This window comes from Montipora capricornis, unplaced genomic scaffold, assembly GCF_036669925.1.
Source record: "Montipora capricornis isolate CH-2021 unplaced genomic scaffold, ASM3666992v2 scaffold_216, whole genome shotgun sequence".
Lineage (NCBI taxonomy): Eukaryota > Metazoa > Cnidaria > Anthozoa > Scleractinia > Acroporidae > Montipora > Montipora capricornis.
This window is the reverse complement of record NW_027179969.1, coordinates 17,501-35,579: the sequence shown is the minus strand read 5'-3', so window position 1 is coordinate 35,579 and position 18,079 is coordinate 17,501. Positions and strand designations below refer to the sequence as shown.

General features: G+C 38.3%; 1 protein-coding gene across 5 annotated transcripts in view; it reads left to right on the top strand.

Moving 5' to 3' along the window:
* The first annotated feature begins 630 nt into the window (after positions 1–630).
* The window catches only part of LOC138034823 (tachykinin-like peptides receptor 99D), a 29,756-nt gene continuing 12,307 nt past the window's right edge, over positions 631–18,079 (top strand). Inside the window, exon 1 of one of the 5 annotated variants that reach the window (XM_068881925.1) lies at positions 631–746. The gene's annotated coding sequence lies outside the window, so the exon portion shown is untranslated. Of the gene's footprint in view, positions 747–2,892; positions 2,986–8,432; positions 8,647–15,292; positions 15,415–15,954; positions 16,246–18,079 lie in introns of those variants that run through there. The other 4 variants (XM_068881922.1, XM_068881926.1, XM_068881923.1 and 1 more) reach the window with 4 other exon arrangements.

Below are 18,079 nucleotides of genomic sequence, written 5' to 3'. Positions count from 1 at the left end.
TTCGGTGGTAATCGTACTTTTGAGCCGTGGAAACAAGAACAGCATCGCCTAGGATGGTATAGCTCGCATATTTTGAGTGGAATGACTTAATACTCGGGAAATGTTCGACTGCCGGACATGGAGTATTTACGATTTCCTGTCCGGAAGCTCGCGGAGAGCTTCAAAGTTGAAAACATCAGTATTACCGGGTGCCGAGCACACTACCATTCACATTACGGTGGAAATAGTGACGGTTTCAGCCATGTGAACAAGGATTTGATATTATTAACTGAAAATTTAAAAAAAAATTGACTGCCGGACACGGAGTATTTTCAACAATCTGTCCAGCTGCCGGACATGTAGACACAGCGTTTATAATTTACAAGTCACGTTCTCTGGGTTAACTAGTTGCCGTATATCTTCTATTCATATCCACATAAATGGACGGTTATTTTAACATCTAGCCAAAGCTTAAACAAGGGAAAGGGTTTGGCGACTGTTACATACACTCATCCATTTAAACAATGCATGGATTACTCACACATAATCTTCTTCGCCATCCGCCATATTGCTCTGCTGAAAATTCCCGGATCTCCAACGCGGGAAAGCATAGGCAGAGACAGACTGGAAGCTAGGGATGGAAAAGTAAGTTTTGCAGTGGAAAAGTAAGTTTTGCCGTGAGAATATGTTTTGCCGTGAGAAAGTAAGTTTTGCCGTGGAAAAGTAAGTTTTGCCGTGGCAGATGTGAGCCACCGTACAATCCAGAGGTAAGCAAATGTTACGTTAAATGTCAGAATCAAACGCTAATAAAAAAAAAAGCTCGAAAGTTAATTATCCTTCGATAAGGCTGGTTGTAGACGTGTTTTGGAAGGTTTCTAAATTGGCGTTGCAAAACCCTGTGGATATGCTGTAGTAATCATTCAGTATGATATTTTAAATGATCTAGATATTTTAAATGAGCTAGCCCTTTGATTGAGTACTATAAATTTTAGCTTGTTTAGATTGTAAAATACCAAGTCCGAAACTGAAGGACGAGAGCTGCGTGTATTTGTAATCAGTCGGCGGCACACCCATGTGTTACAGCTGTAATTCAAATTCATCTGGAGATACAAGTATCTCGATGTCCTAAATTTCCGGCAGCTACTTATTTTAAGTCAGCCAGCGGGTAGACGATAGTTTTGTCGGCCATCCAAATCCACGTGGAATGACGCAAATTTCCAAGTGTAGTTATTCCATAGGGCCATAGTGCAGCCCGACCGCTTTTGGCACTGATGACTTTATTTCGTTCACGGGTTATGATTCAGTTCATTACTTGAAAGAACAGTCAATAAATAAGGTATTGAAAAGTAACATCCACTTCAACGTGATTAATTTGCTTTATGGTTAGCCGACGGAAAAAAGTAGATCGTTTTCACGTGACGTCATCATTTTCTAAAATCCAAAACTAGAGAGCCACGAAAGTTTTTATCCTCATCAGGCATAAGAGGTGGTAAATTTGTATCCATTTGCAATTTTAAAGCTGAATAGCGTGCTTCGTTTGGAAACCAGAGCATTTTGAATTTCTGAGTTATAGCGGTGCGTGACACGAGGCGACGATCGAGTTTATTGAGAAATATGTATTTATCTCATGGTTTTGAGCCTTTTTAGAATTTAAAGCATTAGGAAAAGTGCTTAGGTAAATAGCTGTTTGTTCAGGACAGATGATCACTCGTCTAGATAGCCAAAGTAAGTAACAGATGTTGACACTATTTTCCGGCCGCCATATTGGTGCACCACTGAGAGGTACACCAACATGGCGTTTTCATACTGGGCTCTGTAAATTTCTGCGAAACATTTCGACGAATATCTGAAGTTTGGGGAAACGCACAGGCCTAAAACTTGGAGAAGTGTCTTCTTCATTTATCTTCTACAACATCACGAATTCTTGACTTTTTCCACTGGATGGTTCTCGATTTATTTTTTTATTGCGTGACAGTGAAAACGATCTGTAAAACCTGCAAACAAAACATCTAACAGCTCAAAAATATAAGATTCATGCTACAGTCCTGGTAATAAGTCTTCCTAAAACCTTCGATTATTTTGATAAGCGGTGTAGGTGCTGATGTCGAAAACCGTGGGGATTGTCAATAAAGCAATTTACAGAACTGTGGATTGTTCTGCAGATCCATGTCGAGAAGAATTGAGGAATTTTTCATGAACTCACATTAAAAGTGTGACATTTCTTTGAACGTTTCTGGAAACGTCTGTCTGCGACAGTCCAATTCACAATTTGCAAATTTGCAATTTGCAAAAAACGTTTTTTGTTAGATGCAAGTGCACCCTTCTACAATGAAGGTTCTTCGGGGATATATATAATGCCTAATTATTGAGGGTAGCCAGAAGTGCGCAGAGACATCTCCGTGATAAATCGTCTTCGTTAGTCTTCATTCAAGGGATCGTTTAGCCATCACAAGCGTATGTCTTACAGATCTTCCTCTCCTGTATGTGACAACGGGGTTATTTTAACTCATTATTCCCCAGAACAGCGGTTAATTCTCCATTGAGTGATGGGTAGTGATTCGATCAAACCAGGAACCAGGAGTAAATGTAATTAATTGTCATTTTCCGACGGCAAAATCAATCAGAGCGGTACCCTGGGAGAAGAGGAATTTTTGCACTTGATTTTTTGCCAAGAAAATTCAGCAAAACAGCTGGCGAGCGCGAGAAGCGCTGACGACGAAAATAAGAGTAACCTCTTTCGTACTCTACTTCCAAAAACACAAACAAGCTTTTTCTGTTTTTTGAAATCACTTTTTTTTTCGAGGGGTCCATGCTGTGAATATTATTAGACCCTTATCACATGCGTTTCGCATGCTTGAAGAAAAAAAAAATACAATCTGGAATGTTCATGAAACGGACGACTGGGGAGTTTTATTTAGTTTCTGCGTTCATTTCCCATGTCAGCACCTTGAGACGCCTTCAAACTTTTCTGGAAACTGTCAAACCCTGCTCACAGACAGGACGAAGGTATGATGAATTCAACAAAGTTTTATATATGTTTTCAGTGTTTTAACACGGTGCTATGACTAATCGTTGAATTGCAATTTGGTTGACCTAGCATTAGTGCTGATGGCGACAATCCAGTCTCTGATCTATTGCTTGGCATTAGCTGGCATGGTCCAATTCTCTATGAAGTTATTTTAAAACAGCTAGGAGACCGCGGTGTTAGAGCGATACCGCATAAAAAGTCACGGGGTCCGCGACTTCTTTTCGGGTATTTAGGTTTAAAAAAATTTTAATTGTACAGCTCATTCCGTTAGACAGCGACACATTTCCTATGTACGTGATCTGGTTGATCTTTGTCATGATTTGATGACTGCACAAACTTTGCAGTCATTCGGGGAAGATTAGATTTGTTTTAAGGGATATTTTGCAAGACATTACCCTGGATTCCAGAGGTTATTTTCTCGCCATGAAAAGAGCGACAAAAGAGCGAGTCACGAAGCGGCGAGAAAAACCTCTGGTACAGGCTGTTAATCCTTCTGAACATGCTGCTCCAATCACGTTGCGCTTTCCACTTCCAGAGTTAACTTTTGACCGTGGAGATTTCATTGGTCGATCGACAAACCGTTTTTTATAAGGATTGCCATTGGTTAAGTCGAGGGGGACGATCAAACCGGTTTTTCACAGGTATAATACAAGAAGACTATGAACGGTACAGTAGCGATAGCGACACGATAATCACAAATTCATGGCTGGCAGATTGAGGTAATTCGTCTCATTGACGCTGGATGAATGTTCGCTGTTTGGGTGGCCTTAGAGGGGGCGTAATCGAACAAGCACTCTGATTTTGTTTGGGAATATGACGAAGGTGTGACTGAGCTTCTGACATCTTTACACCTCAATGCCTCGAGTCATATTGAAACTGCTCCAGGGACTCGTAAAGTTCTTTAAATTTTTCCAGTTCTAATTCTAGGACTTGAATGCAAATTTCTCCAATTCACGTTTGCATTTGTAACAAATAATAGTTGCGTGAAACGCTTCGACAAAAAACTCAGAAACGATGTATCGCACAGACTTGAATACTGGTGAGGTGATTTACGAATTTTGTCTCCTACAACATTCCAAGTTTTCGGCTTATTTCATTGAACAGTTTTGATTTTATTTTTTTGTTACGTGACAGTGACAACGATTAATTCACTCCACCGGGGGTTTCTAGTCCAGCGCTAGACCTCCACCCGACCCCCCCGAAAAGTTTGAAGGCGTCTCAAGGTGCTGACATGGGAAATGAACGCAGAAATTAACATTCCAGATTGTATTTTTTTTTCTTCAAGCATGCGAAACGCATGTGATAAGGGTCTGATATTATAATATCAATAATATTCACAGCATGCACCCCTCGAAAAAAAAGTGATTTCAAAAAACATAAAAAGCTTGTTTGTGTTTTTGGAAGTAGAGTACGAAAGAGGTTACTTTTATTTTCGTCGTCAGCGCTTCTCGCGCTCGCCAGCTGTTTGCTGAATTTTCTTGGCAAAAAATCAAGTGCAAAAATTCCTCTTCTCCCAGGGTACCGCTCTGATTGATTTTGCCGTCGGAAAATGACAATTAATTAAAACTGTCAGCAATGAAACTGACCAGAGTGCACTTCAAGAAACATCTCGCATCCAAAATAACCTCGGAAGGAAAGGTTTTGTTTGTTTGAATGCACAGTCGGTGATTGAGACAAAGGGTTGGTTTCAATTTTAAAACGCTGTGGCCGTGTTTAAAAAATGCTTTTTCAGGTCGCTCAGCGAGTGGTAGCCGCAAATTGCTTGCTTGTTCCATTGTCAGTGTGCTACATAATTACATTTACTCCTGGTTCCTGGTTTGATCGAATCACTACCCATCACTCAATGGAGAATTAACCGCTGTTCTGGGGAATAATGAGTTAAAATAACCCCGTTGTCACATACAGGAGAGGAAGATCTGTAAGACATACGCTTGTGATAGCCTGTTCCAGGCTCTCAGATGGTCGAGAAAACGAAAAGAGCTGCGTGCATGTGAAAAGCGAGTGGGGGCCTCGACCCAAGCCCCCACTCGCTTTTCACACGCAGCTCTTTTCGTTTTCTCGACTATCTGAGAGCCTGGAACAGGCTACGCTTGTGATGGCTAAACGATCCCTTGAATGAAGACTAACGAAGACGATTTATCACGGAGATGTCTCTGTGCACTTCTGGCCACCCTCAATAATTAGGCATTATATATATTCCCGAAGAACCTTCATTGTAGAAGGGTGCACTTGCATCTAACAAAAAACGTTTTTTGCAAATTGCAAATTTGCAAATTGTGAAACGTTTCTGTGAAACGTTTCTGTGAAACGTTTCTGGAAACGTTTCCAGAAACGTTCAAAGTAATGTCACACTTTTAGTGTGAGCTCATGAAAAATTCCTCAATTCTTCTCGACATGGATCTGCAGAACAATCCACAGTTCTGTAAATTGCTTTATTGACAATCCCCACGGTTTTCGACATCAGCACCTACACCGCTTATCAAAATAATCTAAGGTTTTGGGAAGACTTATTACCAGGACTGTAGCATGAATCTTATATTTTTGAGCTGTTAGATGTTTTGTTTGCAGGTTTTGTCTTGGCCGCTATCCAAGATGTCGCAGCAAGATCGGGATGACGTTTGTAGTGATTAATCAGCGTATATAACAATTACTATTGATAAACTCTACCTTTTTATAAAAACCTTTCTTATAAGAACGTTGAAGGTAAGATGAACCAAAATTTTAAGAAAATCCCTCAGGTTGTTCATTTTCAATGCTTAGGTTTGAAGCCAAATTTAGCCGCGACATCTTGCACGTGGCATCAGAGCAAGTCGCGCAAAGTATGTGACAAGCAACTTGATAATAAGCAAGCACTTTGATAAGTTTCCTGGTCACGTCCGCATTAAGAAGATATAACAATTTTCAGTCTAAGCTCCAAAATTAGACGTTCTTATTTTTTATAATGATAGAGAAGATCACGAAGAATTTCCTTCCCTCAACCATGTTACTGAAAGTGATCCGACAAGTTCGAAGATAAATTACGGATTATAAATGAAATGAAGAAGGAATAAGCTTCGCACTTACTGAAGTGAAATAACAACTCTATTCGACATTAGGTTATCTTTGCGTGCCGTAGAACCGTGCTACTCAAAACATGATGAGAGAATAACAAACTTGACAATTGACCTGTGGATCTGTTTATATTACGTTCTCGAAACATTCTTCAAACCTTCATGATATACATCACGACTTCCTTGGACAAAATGGTACATTCCGATGATAAACAATAATTTTGTGTTTGTATTATTCAGTTTCGTTCATCAAATAGAAGTCGAAATGCTCTTTTCTCAGACATTGCCGGATAATTCGAGATGCAGGACTGCAATGTACAAAATGCCTAATTATTTTGTCCTTGTTGCCGTGGTTGTCGACGCCAACTAATGTGAGCCCTGCTTGCATCCGGTCTGGACGACCACACCCCCAGTGAGAGACACAATAATTGCAGTTTGTATTATTCAGTTTCGTTCATCAAATAGAAGTCGAAATGCTCTTTTCTTAGACATTGCTGGATAATTCGAGATGCAGGACTGCAATGTACAAATTGCCTAATTATTTTGTCCTTGTTGCTGTGGTTGTCGACGCCAACTAATGTGGGCCCTGCTTGCATCCGGTCTTGACGACCACACCTCCAGTGAGAGACACAATAATTGCAGTTTGTATTATTCACTTTCGTTCATCAATTAGAAGTCGAATCCCTGACATGTAACTGAATGTTTTTGAGACTATCGTCGGAGAATTTGAGATAAACTTGTAATATGCAAATTGCCAGTGTGAAATAATAATTGCCGTTTGTTAGTCCTGTGTCCGTTTCTCAGTTGTGTTAGAGGAAAAGTTGTTGGAAATGTACGTATGTAATTCTTTTTTCACGTCACAAGACTTACTTCACGATGCTCTCCGCCACGTTCTTTTTTTTAGTTTTCATTGTACGGTTTTGATTCTGACGGATTTCATTGGAGTATTGAAAAATGAAATTTAGTTGAAGTTGCATTTTACATCAAGTAGTTAAGCACGCTCAAGTATAGGTAAGTAAACTACATGAGGAGCTTAAGCCGACTCAGGAATTCTCGGCTGGACGTCTCCTGACGGTGTAGATATCCATCAACAAAGGCTAAAAACATAACACAAAAGGTGTTTCGTATTCAGAAAAGTGTTAAAGCATTTAGGATCGATCAGATTGTACTGTGACCTTACGTTAAGCAGAAAAAAGTAGTTAATTTTTTATTAAATGACCATATTTAGGGGCGAGATGAATTGTGTGGGGAACACAAATCTATTTCAGTTCGTTTGCGCGTATCGACAGTGGCGGTTAGTGCTGGGACACGGAACCATTTTTCGTTCTATAGGATCTCTCACCCAGGGAAAAATGGTACAGGTTGCCGTCGTCTCTCGGCGACCAGCACTACTTCGACGCTCCTCGCCGCTGGTGAGCGAGAAGACCTCTGGCATCCAGGGTAAAATGTTAGCCAATTTGTCGAAGGAAAGTTTTTTCAGCTCTTTCGAAGAGAGATTTGTCGCCTTCAAGTCGGTAATTTTTTGCGGGAAAATGGTGATCACGTTCCGAAATTCGGCGGGTCTAATCTGCACATCGCAGGTCACAGGTTGCAGTCATTGTTTCACCAATACAGAAAACTTTTGTTTAGGCCTAATTAGGCCTAGGGTTAGCTTTTAAGAATGTTTAGGATACTTTCTGTATTGGTGAAACAATGACCTGCAACCTGTGACCTGCGACCTGCGACCTGCAGATTAGACTCGCCGTCCGAAATTCTGGTAAAAACGTGGACGAAGCTTACGGAATAACTTTGGTTGGCCTCTTTGGGGGGATTAATTGAGCTGTCTTCGTCTGAATGTCATGGATTTCTGTATTCATGTTTTCAAACGAGTTATGGAGGCAGTAAACAATGTTGACGTCGGGGAATTCGGTGCTGGACGCCTTCCCGGTATACAGGCTCACGCTCAAACGTTGAGGTAAAATAATTGCTGTTATATAGGTTCAATTTCATGTCAGATATCAGGATATCATGATAGCAGCTAGGAAATTGATAAGTCTGTGATTAATATTGAATGTGCCTCCCTGTGACATGCTGGGAAATCAATTAGCCCGGAATGAAATTTTACACAGCTACAATTGAGCATTCTAAATTTCCCATTTCCTCAGTTATTGAGTTCCATACGTATAAAACTTTAAAATGGTTTGCTTTAAAATCAGAAAAGAACCAATTCACCGTTGCTGTTGAGAAAAGTGTATGCCAGGCAAAACAAGTTGCATCTCGGTAGCCTGAAAGTTAACTGACAAAATAATTTGCCTGTATTTAAATTAACAAATACACCAATACATCACTAACGTTTCATGTTTAACCGGAGAATTATGTTCGAAGGTCAGGGGCACCCAACGTCAATTTTCGGAAAATATCTGTTCGGAAGACGATTTGAGATCTAGAATTTTCGGAACATTTGTTGTAAAATTTCTTGCTTGCCTGCCTCTCCTAGGATTTTCGAACATCTGAAAAATGGTATAATTGCCCGTTTTTAACGGATTTTTACCCTAAAAAGGTCACCTAGAATTTTCGGGAGCCTTTCTTCTGGCTAAAATTTTCGAAAAGGTAAGTTTTGATCCCTATAATTTTCGGATCACTAGACTCTCAGCTAGGGAATCCGAACAGATAAAAAATATTTAGCGGATAAAAATTTGCCTATATCTACCGTTTAAATACTAAAATGCGTTTAACAATGCTATGTTTAAGTGGTTTTGAACTATATTCTCGTTGGGTGCCCCTGGAAGGTGTAATAGCTGTTGAGTTTTATTCTTCAGTTATCGAGTTCCATGAGTATAAAACTTAAAAATGGTTTGCTTTAAAATCAGAAAAGAACCAATTCACCGTCGCTGTTGAGAAAAGTGCATGCCAGGCAAAGACAAGTTGCATCTCGGTAGCCTGAAAGTTAACTGACAAAATAATTTGCCTGTGTTTAAATTAACAAATATACCAATACATCACTAACGTTTCATGTTCAACCGGAGAATTATGTACGAAGGTGTAATAGCGGTTGAGTTTTATTCCTCAGTTATCGAGTTCCATGAGTATAAAACTTAAAAATGGATTGCTTTAAAATCAGAAAAGAACCAATTCACCGTTGCTGTTGAGAAAAATGTATGCCAGGCAAAACAAGATATATCTCGGTAGCCTGAAAGTTAAGAAATAATTTGCCTGTGTTTAAATTAACAAATACACCAATCCATCACTAACGTTTCATGTTTAACCGGAGAATTAGGGAAGCAGATGTTCGAAGGTGTAATAGCCGTTGAGTTTTATTCCTCAGTTATCGAGTTCCATAAGTATAAAACGTAAAAATGGATTGCTTTAAAATCAGAAAAGAACCGATTCACCGTTGCTGTTGAGAAAAGTGTATGCCAGGCAAAGACAAGTTGCATCTCGGTAGCCTGAAAGTTAAGTGACAAAATAATTTGCCTGTGTTTAAATGAACAAATATACCAATACATCACTAACGTTTCATGTTTAACCGGACAATTAGGGAAGCAGATGTTCGAAGGTGTAATAGCTGTTGAATTTTATTCCTCAGTTATCGAGTTCCATAAGTATAAAACTTAAAAAATGGTTTGCTTTAAAATCAGAAAAGAACCAATTCACCGTCGCTGTTGAGAAAAGTGTATGCCAGGCAAAACAAGATATATCTCGGTAGCCTGAAAGTTAAGAAATAATTTGCCTGTGTTTAAATTAACAAATACACCAATACATCACTAACATTTCATGTTTAACCGGAGAATTATGTACGAAGGTGTAATAGCTGTTGAGTTTTATTCCTCAGTTATCGAGTTCCATAAGTATAAAACTTAAAAATGGTTTGCTTTAAAATCAGAAAAGAACCAATTCACCGTTGCTGTTGAGAAAAGTGTATGCCAGGCAAAACAAGTTGCATCTCGGTAGCCTGAAAGTTAAGTGACAAAATAATTTGCCTGTGTTTAAATTAACAAATATACCAATACATCACTAACGTTTCATGTTTAACCGGAAAATTAGGAAAGCAGATGTTCGAAGGTGTAATAGCTGTTGAGTTTTATTCCTCAGTTATCGAGTTCCATAAGTATAAAACTTAAAAATGGATTGCTTTAAAATCAGAAAAGAACCAATTCACCGTTGCTGTTGAGAAAAGTGTATGCCAGGCAAAACAAGTTGCATCTCGGTAGCCTGAAAGTTAAGATATAATTTGCCTGTGTTTAAATTAACAAATACACCAATACATCACTAACGTTTCATCACTACATCACTAACCGGAGCATTATGTACAAAGGTGTAATAGCTGTTGAGTTTTATTCCTCAGTTATCGAGTTCCATAAGTATAAAACTTAAAAATGGATTGCTTTAAAATCAGAAAAGAACCAATTCACCGTTGCTGTTGAGAAAAGTGTATGCCAGGCAAAACAAGTTGCATCTCGGCAGCCTGAAAGTTAAGAAATAATTTGCCTGTGTTTAAATTAACAAATACACCAATCCATCACTAACGTTTCATGTTTAACCGGAGAATTATGTACGAAGGTGTAATAGCTGTTGAATTTTATTCCTCAGTTATCGAGTTCCATGAGTATAAAACTTAAAAATGGTTTGCTTTAAAATCAGAAAAGAACCAATTCACCGTCGCTGTTGAGAAAAGTGTATGCCAGGCAAAACAAGATATATCTCGGTAGCCTGAAAGTTAAGAAATAATTTGCCTGTGTTTAAATTAACAAATACACCAATCCATCACTAACATTTCATGTTTAACCGGAGAATTATGTACGAAGGTGTAATAGCTGTTGAGTTTTATTCCTCAGTTATCGAGTTCCATAAGTATAAAACTTAAAAATGGTTTGCTTTAAAATCAGAAAAGAACCAATTCACCGTTGCTGTTGAGAAAAGTGTATGCCAGGCAAAACAAGTTGCATCTCGGTAGCCTGAAAGTTAAGTGACAAAATAATTTGCCTGTGTTTAAATTAACAAATATACCAATACATCACTAACGTTTCATGTTTAACCGGAAAATTAGGAAAGCAGATGTTCGAAGGTGTAATAGCTGTTGAGTTTTATTCCTCAGTTATCGAGTTCCATAAGTATAAAACTTAAAAATGGATTGCTTTAAAATCAGAAAAGAACCAATTCACCGTCGCTGTTGAGAAAAGTGCATGCCAGGCAAAGACAAGTTGCATCTCGGTAGCCTGAAAGTTAACTGACAAAATAATTTGCCTGTGTTTAAATTAACAAATATACCAATACATCACTAACGTTTCATGTTCAACCGGAGAATTATGTACGAAGGTGTAATAGCGGTTGACTTTTATTCCTCAGTTATCGAGTTCCATGAGTATAAAACTTAAAAATGGATTGCTTTAAAATCAGAAAAGAACCAATTCACCGTTGCTGTTGAGAAAAATGTATGCCAGGCAAAACAAGATATATCTCGGTAGCCTGAAAGTTAAGAAATAATTTGCCTGTGTTTAAATTAACAAATACACCAATCCATCACTAACGTTTCATGTTTAACCGGAGAATTAGGGAAGCAGATGTTCGAAGGTGTAATAGCCGTTGAGTTTTATTCCTCAGTTATCGAGTTCCATAAGTATAAAACGTAAAAATGGATTGCTTTAAAATCAGAAAAGAACCGATTCACCGTTGCTGTTGAGAAAAGTGTATGCCAGGCAAAGACAAGTTGCATCTCGGTAGCCTGAAAGTTAAGTGACAAAATAATTTGCCTGTGTTTAAATGAACAAATATACCAATACATCACTAACGTTTCATGTTTAACCGGACAATTAGGGAAGCAGATGTTCGAAGGTGTAATAGCTGTTGAATTTTATTCCTCAGTTATCGAGTTCCATAAGTATAAAACTTAAAAAATGGTTTGCTTTAAAATCAGAAAAGAACCAATTCACCGTCGCTGTTGAGAAAAGTGTATGCCAGGCAAAACAAGATATATCTCGGTAGCCTGAAAGTTAAGAAATAATTTGCCTGTGTTTAAATTAACAAATACACCAATACATCACTAACATTTCATGTTTAACCGGAGAATTATGTACGAAGGTGTAATAGCTGTTGAGTTTTATTCCTCAGTTATCGAGTTCCATAAGTATAAAACTTAAAAATGGTTTGCTTTAAAATCAGAAAAGAACCAATTCACCGTTGCTGTTGAGAAAAGTGTATGCCAGGCAAAACAAGTTGCATCTCGGTAGCCTGAAAGTTAAGTGACAAAATAATTTGCCTGTGTTTAAATTAACAAATATACCAATACATCACTAACGTTTCATGTTTAACCGGAAAATTAGGAAAGCAGATGTTCGAAGGTGTAATAGCTGTTGAGTTTTATTCCTCAGTTATCGAGTTCCATAAGTATAAAACTTAAAAATGGATTGCTTTAAAATCAGAAAAGAACCAATTCACCGTTGCTGTTGAGAAAAGTGTATGCCAGGCAAAACAAGTTGCATCTCGGTAGCCTGAAAGTTAAGATATAATTTGCCTGTGTTTAAATTAACAAATACACCAATACATCACTAACGTTTCATCACTACATCACTAACCGGAGCATTATGTACAAAGGTGTAATAGCTGTTGAGTTTTATTCCTCAGTTATCGAGTTCCATAAGTATAAAACTTAAAAATGGATTGCTTTAAAATCAGAAAAGAACCAATTCACCGTTGCTGTTGAGAAAAGTGTATGCCAGGCAAAACAAGTTATATCTCGGCAGCCTGAAAGTTAAGAAATAATTTGCCTGTGTTTAAATTAACAAATACACCAATCCATCACTAACGTTTCATGTTTAACCGGAGAATTATGTACGAAGGTGTAATAGCTGTTGAATTTTATTCCTCAGTTATCGAGTTCCATGAGTATAAAACTTAAAAATGGTTTGCTTTAAAATCAGAAAAGAACCAATTCACCGTCGCTGTTGAGAAAAGTGTATGCCAGGCAAAACAAGATATATCTCGGTAGCCTGAAAGTTAAGAAATAATTTGCCTGTGTTTAAATTAACAAATACACCAATCCATCACTAACATTTCATGTTTAACCGGAGAATTATGTACGAAGGTGTAATAGCTGTTGAGTTTTATTCCTCAGTTATCGAGTTCCATAAGTATAAAACTTAAAAATGGTTTGCTTTAAAATCAGAAAAGAACCAATTCACCGTTGCTGTTGAGAAAAGTGTATGCCAGGCAAAACAAGTTGCATCTCGGTAGCCTGAAAGTTAAGTGACAAAATAATTTGCCTGTGTTTAAATTAACAAATATACCAATACATCACTAACGTTTCATGTTTAACCGGAAAATTAGGAAAGCAGATGTTCGAAGGTGTAATAGCTGTTGAGTTTTATTCCTCAGTTATCGAGTTCCATAAGTATAAAACTTAAAAATGGATTGCTTTAAAATCAGAAAAGAACCAATTCACCGTTGCTGTTGAGAAAAGTGTATGCCAGGCAAAACAAGTTGCATCTCGGTAGCCTGAAAGTTAAGATATAATTTGCCTGTGTTTAAATTAACAAATACACCAATACATCACTAACGTTTCATCACTACATCACTAACCGGAGCATTATGTACAAAGGTGTAATAGCTGTTGAGTTTTATTCCTCAGTTATCGAGTTCCATAAGTATAAAACTTAAAAATGGATTGCTTTAAAATCAGAAAAGAACCAATTCACCGTTGCTGTTGAGAAAAGTGTATGCCAGGCAAAACAAGTTATATCTCGGCAGCCTGAAAGTTAAGAAATAATTTGCCTGTGTTTAAATTAACAAATACACCAATCCATCACTAACGTTTCATGTTTAACCGGAGAATTATGTACGAAGGTGTAATAGCTGTTGAGTTTTATTCCTCAGTTATCGAGTTCCATAAGTATAAAACTTTAAAATGGATTGCTTTAAAATCAGAAAAGAACCAATTCACCGTTGCTGTTGAGAAAAGTGTATGCCAGGCAAAACAAGTTATATCTCGGCAGCCTGAAAGTTAAGAAATAATTTGCCTGTGTTTAAATTAACGAATACACCAATCCATCACTAACGTTTCATGTTTAACCGGAGTATTAGGGAAGCAGATGTTCGAAGGTGTAATAGCTGTTGAGTTTTATTCCTCAGTTATCGAGTTCCATATGTATAAAACGTAAAAATGGATTGCTTTAAAATCAGAAAAGAACCGATTCACCGTTGCTGTTGAGAAAAGTGTATGCCAGGCAAAGACAAGTTGCATCTCGGTAGCCTGAAAGTTAGGTGACAAAATAATTTGCCTGTGTTTAAATGAACAAATATACCAATACATCACTAACGTTTCATGTTTAACCGGAGAATTATGTACGAAGGTGTACTAGCTGTTGAATTTTATTCCTCAGTTATCGAGTTCCATAAGTATAATAAAACTTAAATATGGATTGCTTTAAAATCAGAAAAGAACCAATTCACCGTTGCTGTTGAGAAAAGTGTATGCCGGGCAAAACAAGTTGCATCTCGTTAGCCTGAAAGTTAAGATATAATTTGCCTGTGTTTACATTAATTTCAAATAAAGAGAATAAAGAAATAATTTTCCATTTTTTAATTGCATGATGCTGGCCGTTGTAAACCGTGTTTTAGAAAATATTTCAGATTGATTTACTGTGCCTCTGGAATATTTTGACACATCACTCAAAATTAATTTAAAGTAATTTGAGTTATTTGTCGTCATTAAAACTTTATGACGAAGTCGGCCCAACAAATGTGTCGAGATTAACCTCTCTCTCTCCCTTTGTCTCTCGCTCTGCCTTTTTAGTGTGAGTCTTGTTACAACTCCTACTGAGATTTTGGTAATTTTTTTTTACCTAAACAGCGGGGACCCACATTCCTGACCTCCTCATGTGTTAGCGTGAAGTCATTGAATAACGTTCACAATCCATGTTTCGCATGGCCATCTGTCATGTTCTTTGATCATTAAAGTTGGAAATAATCCCCTGGCTGGGAAAAGCCGGGGAACCATAAAAATTGCTGGGAAAATCGATATAGAATCCGTTTTCTGGCTAGGAAAACGATGATGAACATGAATCCTAGCTGGCATCTTTTCAGTAGTACATTCATAGCTTGCTGGCCGTGAACGCATATTTTTTTCCCACGGAAGTTAAATATTAATCAAAAACGTCTTCTCGGCCACTAAGCAAGCGTTTTGGTTACTAACAGGTCAATTCTGAAAATTGTGTCGTTGGGTACTCCTGTCAAGTGGTGGCACGTCTAAAAAAATCAAAATGAAAAACCTGTTTCAGTGTTCCCTTCTCATAGAAGTTGTTGGGAATAATAATGGAGTTGATACGTACACGTACTACACAAACCTCAGATACAAACTGTTCGAAAAGTGAAGGAGATGTGCTGGTAAGTGTACTAAGGGAGCTTTCATGACCTTTAATATGATTGTGAATTGCACAAAAATTAATCCTGTGAAAGTGATCTCGAAAATAATATCGTAAAATAGCTGAGTTTCCTTAACAACGCTTAACAAATATTTATCATTCAAATGATGTCGTCAACTAATTGGTTTCTTAAACTCCCTTTCATCATTGCAAATGCCTTTCGCTTTATGTTATAGCTGATGTTGTTCCAATGATAAGCTTAGGGTTGAGTTCATACAATCTTTTTTTTATTTTTTTATTTTTTTCTTCGAAAAGCAGATAAAGTTGAAACATATTACTGAATATTAACTGTTTGAATTCGAAAGTGATTACAATTTTTGAATCAATAAAAAATTGAAACTGATAAGAAATAGAGTTTACAAAACATAAAAGTGAGACCTGAGTCGCAATCGAGCCCGGAATTTTCAGGCATTCATGTCACTCTTAAGTTTCTCACTTGGAGGGCGGACATGCCAGCTCTCGGAGTGGACATTCATGAATTAAGAAACGTTCATCAATTCTTTTCCTCATTTGAACTTAATATTTACTTTTCATTCTTAATTTTAAAATTTATCGCTAAGAAATTAAAATCAATATAATAATTTCGAAGAGTGATGTTTTGCAGCAGTTTTTCATACAGCTGCAAAAATTTGTCGGTCTTCTTGGCGATCGATTGCTTTCAAATCAGTTAGTCTCAAGCCGTCTCACATCCGCCGGCTTGCGAGTTTATTGGTTGGATGCCATTTTCATGCTCGTCACTGCAGCCGAGTTCTTCTAATCGTAGAAGGGGAAGGTAAACTTGGTGTCAAACAGAGTAAGTTGCATCCAATAATCTTAAAACTCTATTTGAGTTTTCTAAGAGGAAACACTTGACCCATCTATGCGTAATAGAAGGAACTGTTAGAGGAAGAACTCTCTTTCCTAGATGGCCGGATCAGCTCGGGCCCACCGGCAAAGCATTTCTTTGAACCCGATTTGTCACTGATGCATATGAGTGTAAACGCCTCAAATATTTTCAGTGTACCGTCTAAGAGGTTGTTTCGTAAATAATTATGGACTGGCACGGGTCTCTGGTCGGACAAACACTCAGGGTTTTACAATGAAACGAGGAGAGAGGACTGCCTTTCCTTGTCGTCTCGGACAATTAGGAAACATATACCGTACTTTCTGTATCACTAAACATGTCCAGTAATTCATAAAGGCTATAAATAATACTGATATATCAGTAAACGAGGGAGGCGCGGTGGTCTCATGGTTAGTGCGCTCGACTCCGGATCGAGTGGTCCGGGTTCGGGGCCTGGCCGGGGACATTGCGTTGTGTTCTTGGCAAGACACTTTACTCTCACGGTGCCTCTCTCCACCCAGGTGTATAATTGGGTACCGGCGTAGTGCTGGGGGTAACCCTGCGATGGACTAGCATCCCATCCAGGGGGGAGTATAAATACTCCTAGTCGCTTAATGCTACTGAAACCGGAGATAAGCGCCGGCCTGATGGGCCTTCTGGCTCGTAAGCAGTGACTTTTTTTACATCAGTAAACGAACTGCTCATAATCTTCGATTTTAATGATCTTAATTGTCTCTATCCGGCAAGCACGCAGCAAGATTTCACGGTAACTGGTTACTCGCTGTAGCATTATTTCTGCAGCAATTCGGTTCTGCTGTACTAAAGTAATAAACATTTTACATTTAATGAAATGGGACTCGTACAAAAGTAAAGTAAAGTGGTGCATTTATATAGCACCCTTATCACTAACGTCTCAAGGGCGCTTTACAATGATCAATTTACCTCCAGCGGACTGGAAGCATATACAGGCGCAATTTGCAGCCGCTTCTAAGCAGTCCATGCATGCTGGTACTTATTTCACCGACCTCGGAAGGATGGAAAGCTGAGTGAACTTTAGCGGGAAAGAAGGTCACCAAATATTCCACTCTCGGCAGAACCGGGAATGGAACCCGGGACCTCAGGGTTGGAAGGCAGAGATTTCACCACTGCGCCAACCCCTCCGCTCTAAAAAGAAGATAAACAGCGTTATTTATTTCTCCTCTTTCCGCTACTGTATTATCGATCAATGATACGAGAGGGCAGCCATTTAGAAAATCAATGGTGTTCTTTATTACAAACGACTTCATAAAAGGGAAAAGAAAGGAAATGAACTTTATTTAAGTGTTTAATCGTTCTAGCGCTGGAGCACTAATTGGGGACACTGTAAACTGAAATCAACAATTAATGTAGGTTTGACGAAAAAAATATGACGTAATTTTCGACCAATCAGGGCGCGGTCATCTTCCGTAATCACCTGAGGTTCTTCTCTGGATAAAAGCCTCTCTCCCCAATCCCTTAGCACTTTCCTCAAAAGGACAACTTGGTCCCAGGCTGACTTGAGTCACCGTGCGACAAAGCCAGAAAATGACATTTAATATCGGAGCATGAGTTTTTCACGCTTTCCACGCGTCCTAGATCTTCAGACTAAATTTCGTTGCGACGTTAGCAAGGAAATATTGTACGATGCAACACGCTTCTAAGACAGGCGATAAAAATAGAGAAAATTAACTTGACGTTCAATTTCGACTCAACTCTTAGACAAATAGGGATCATCCGGTCCTGAGTGGGAAGCGAGCAGGTAGTTTTATTTTAACTTTTATGACGG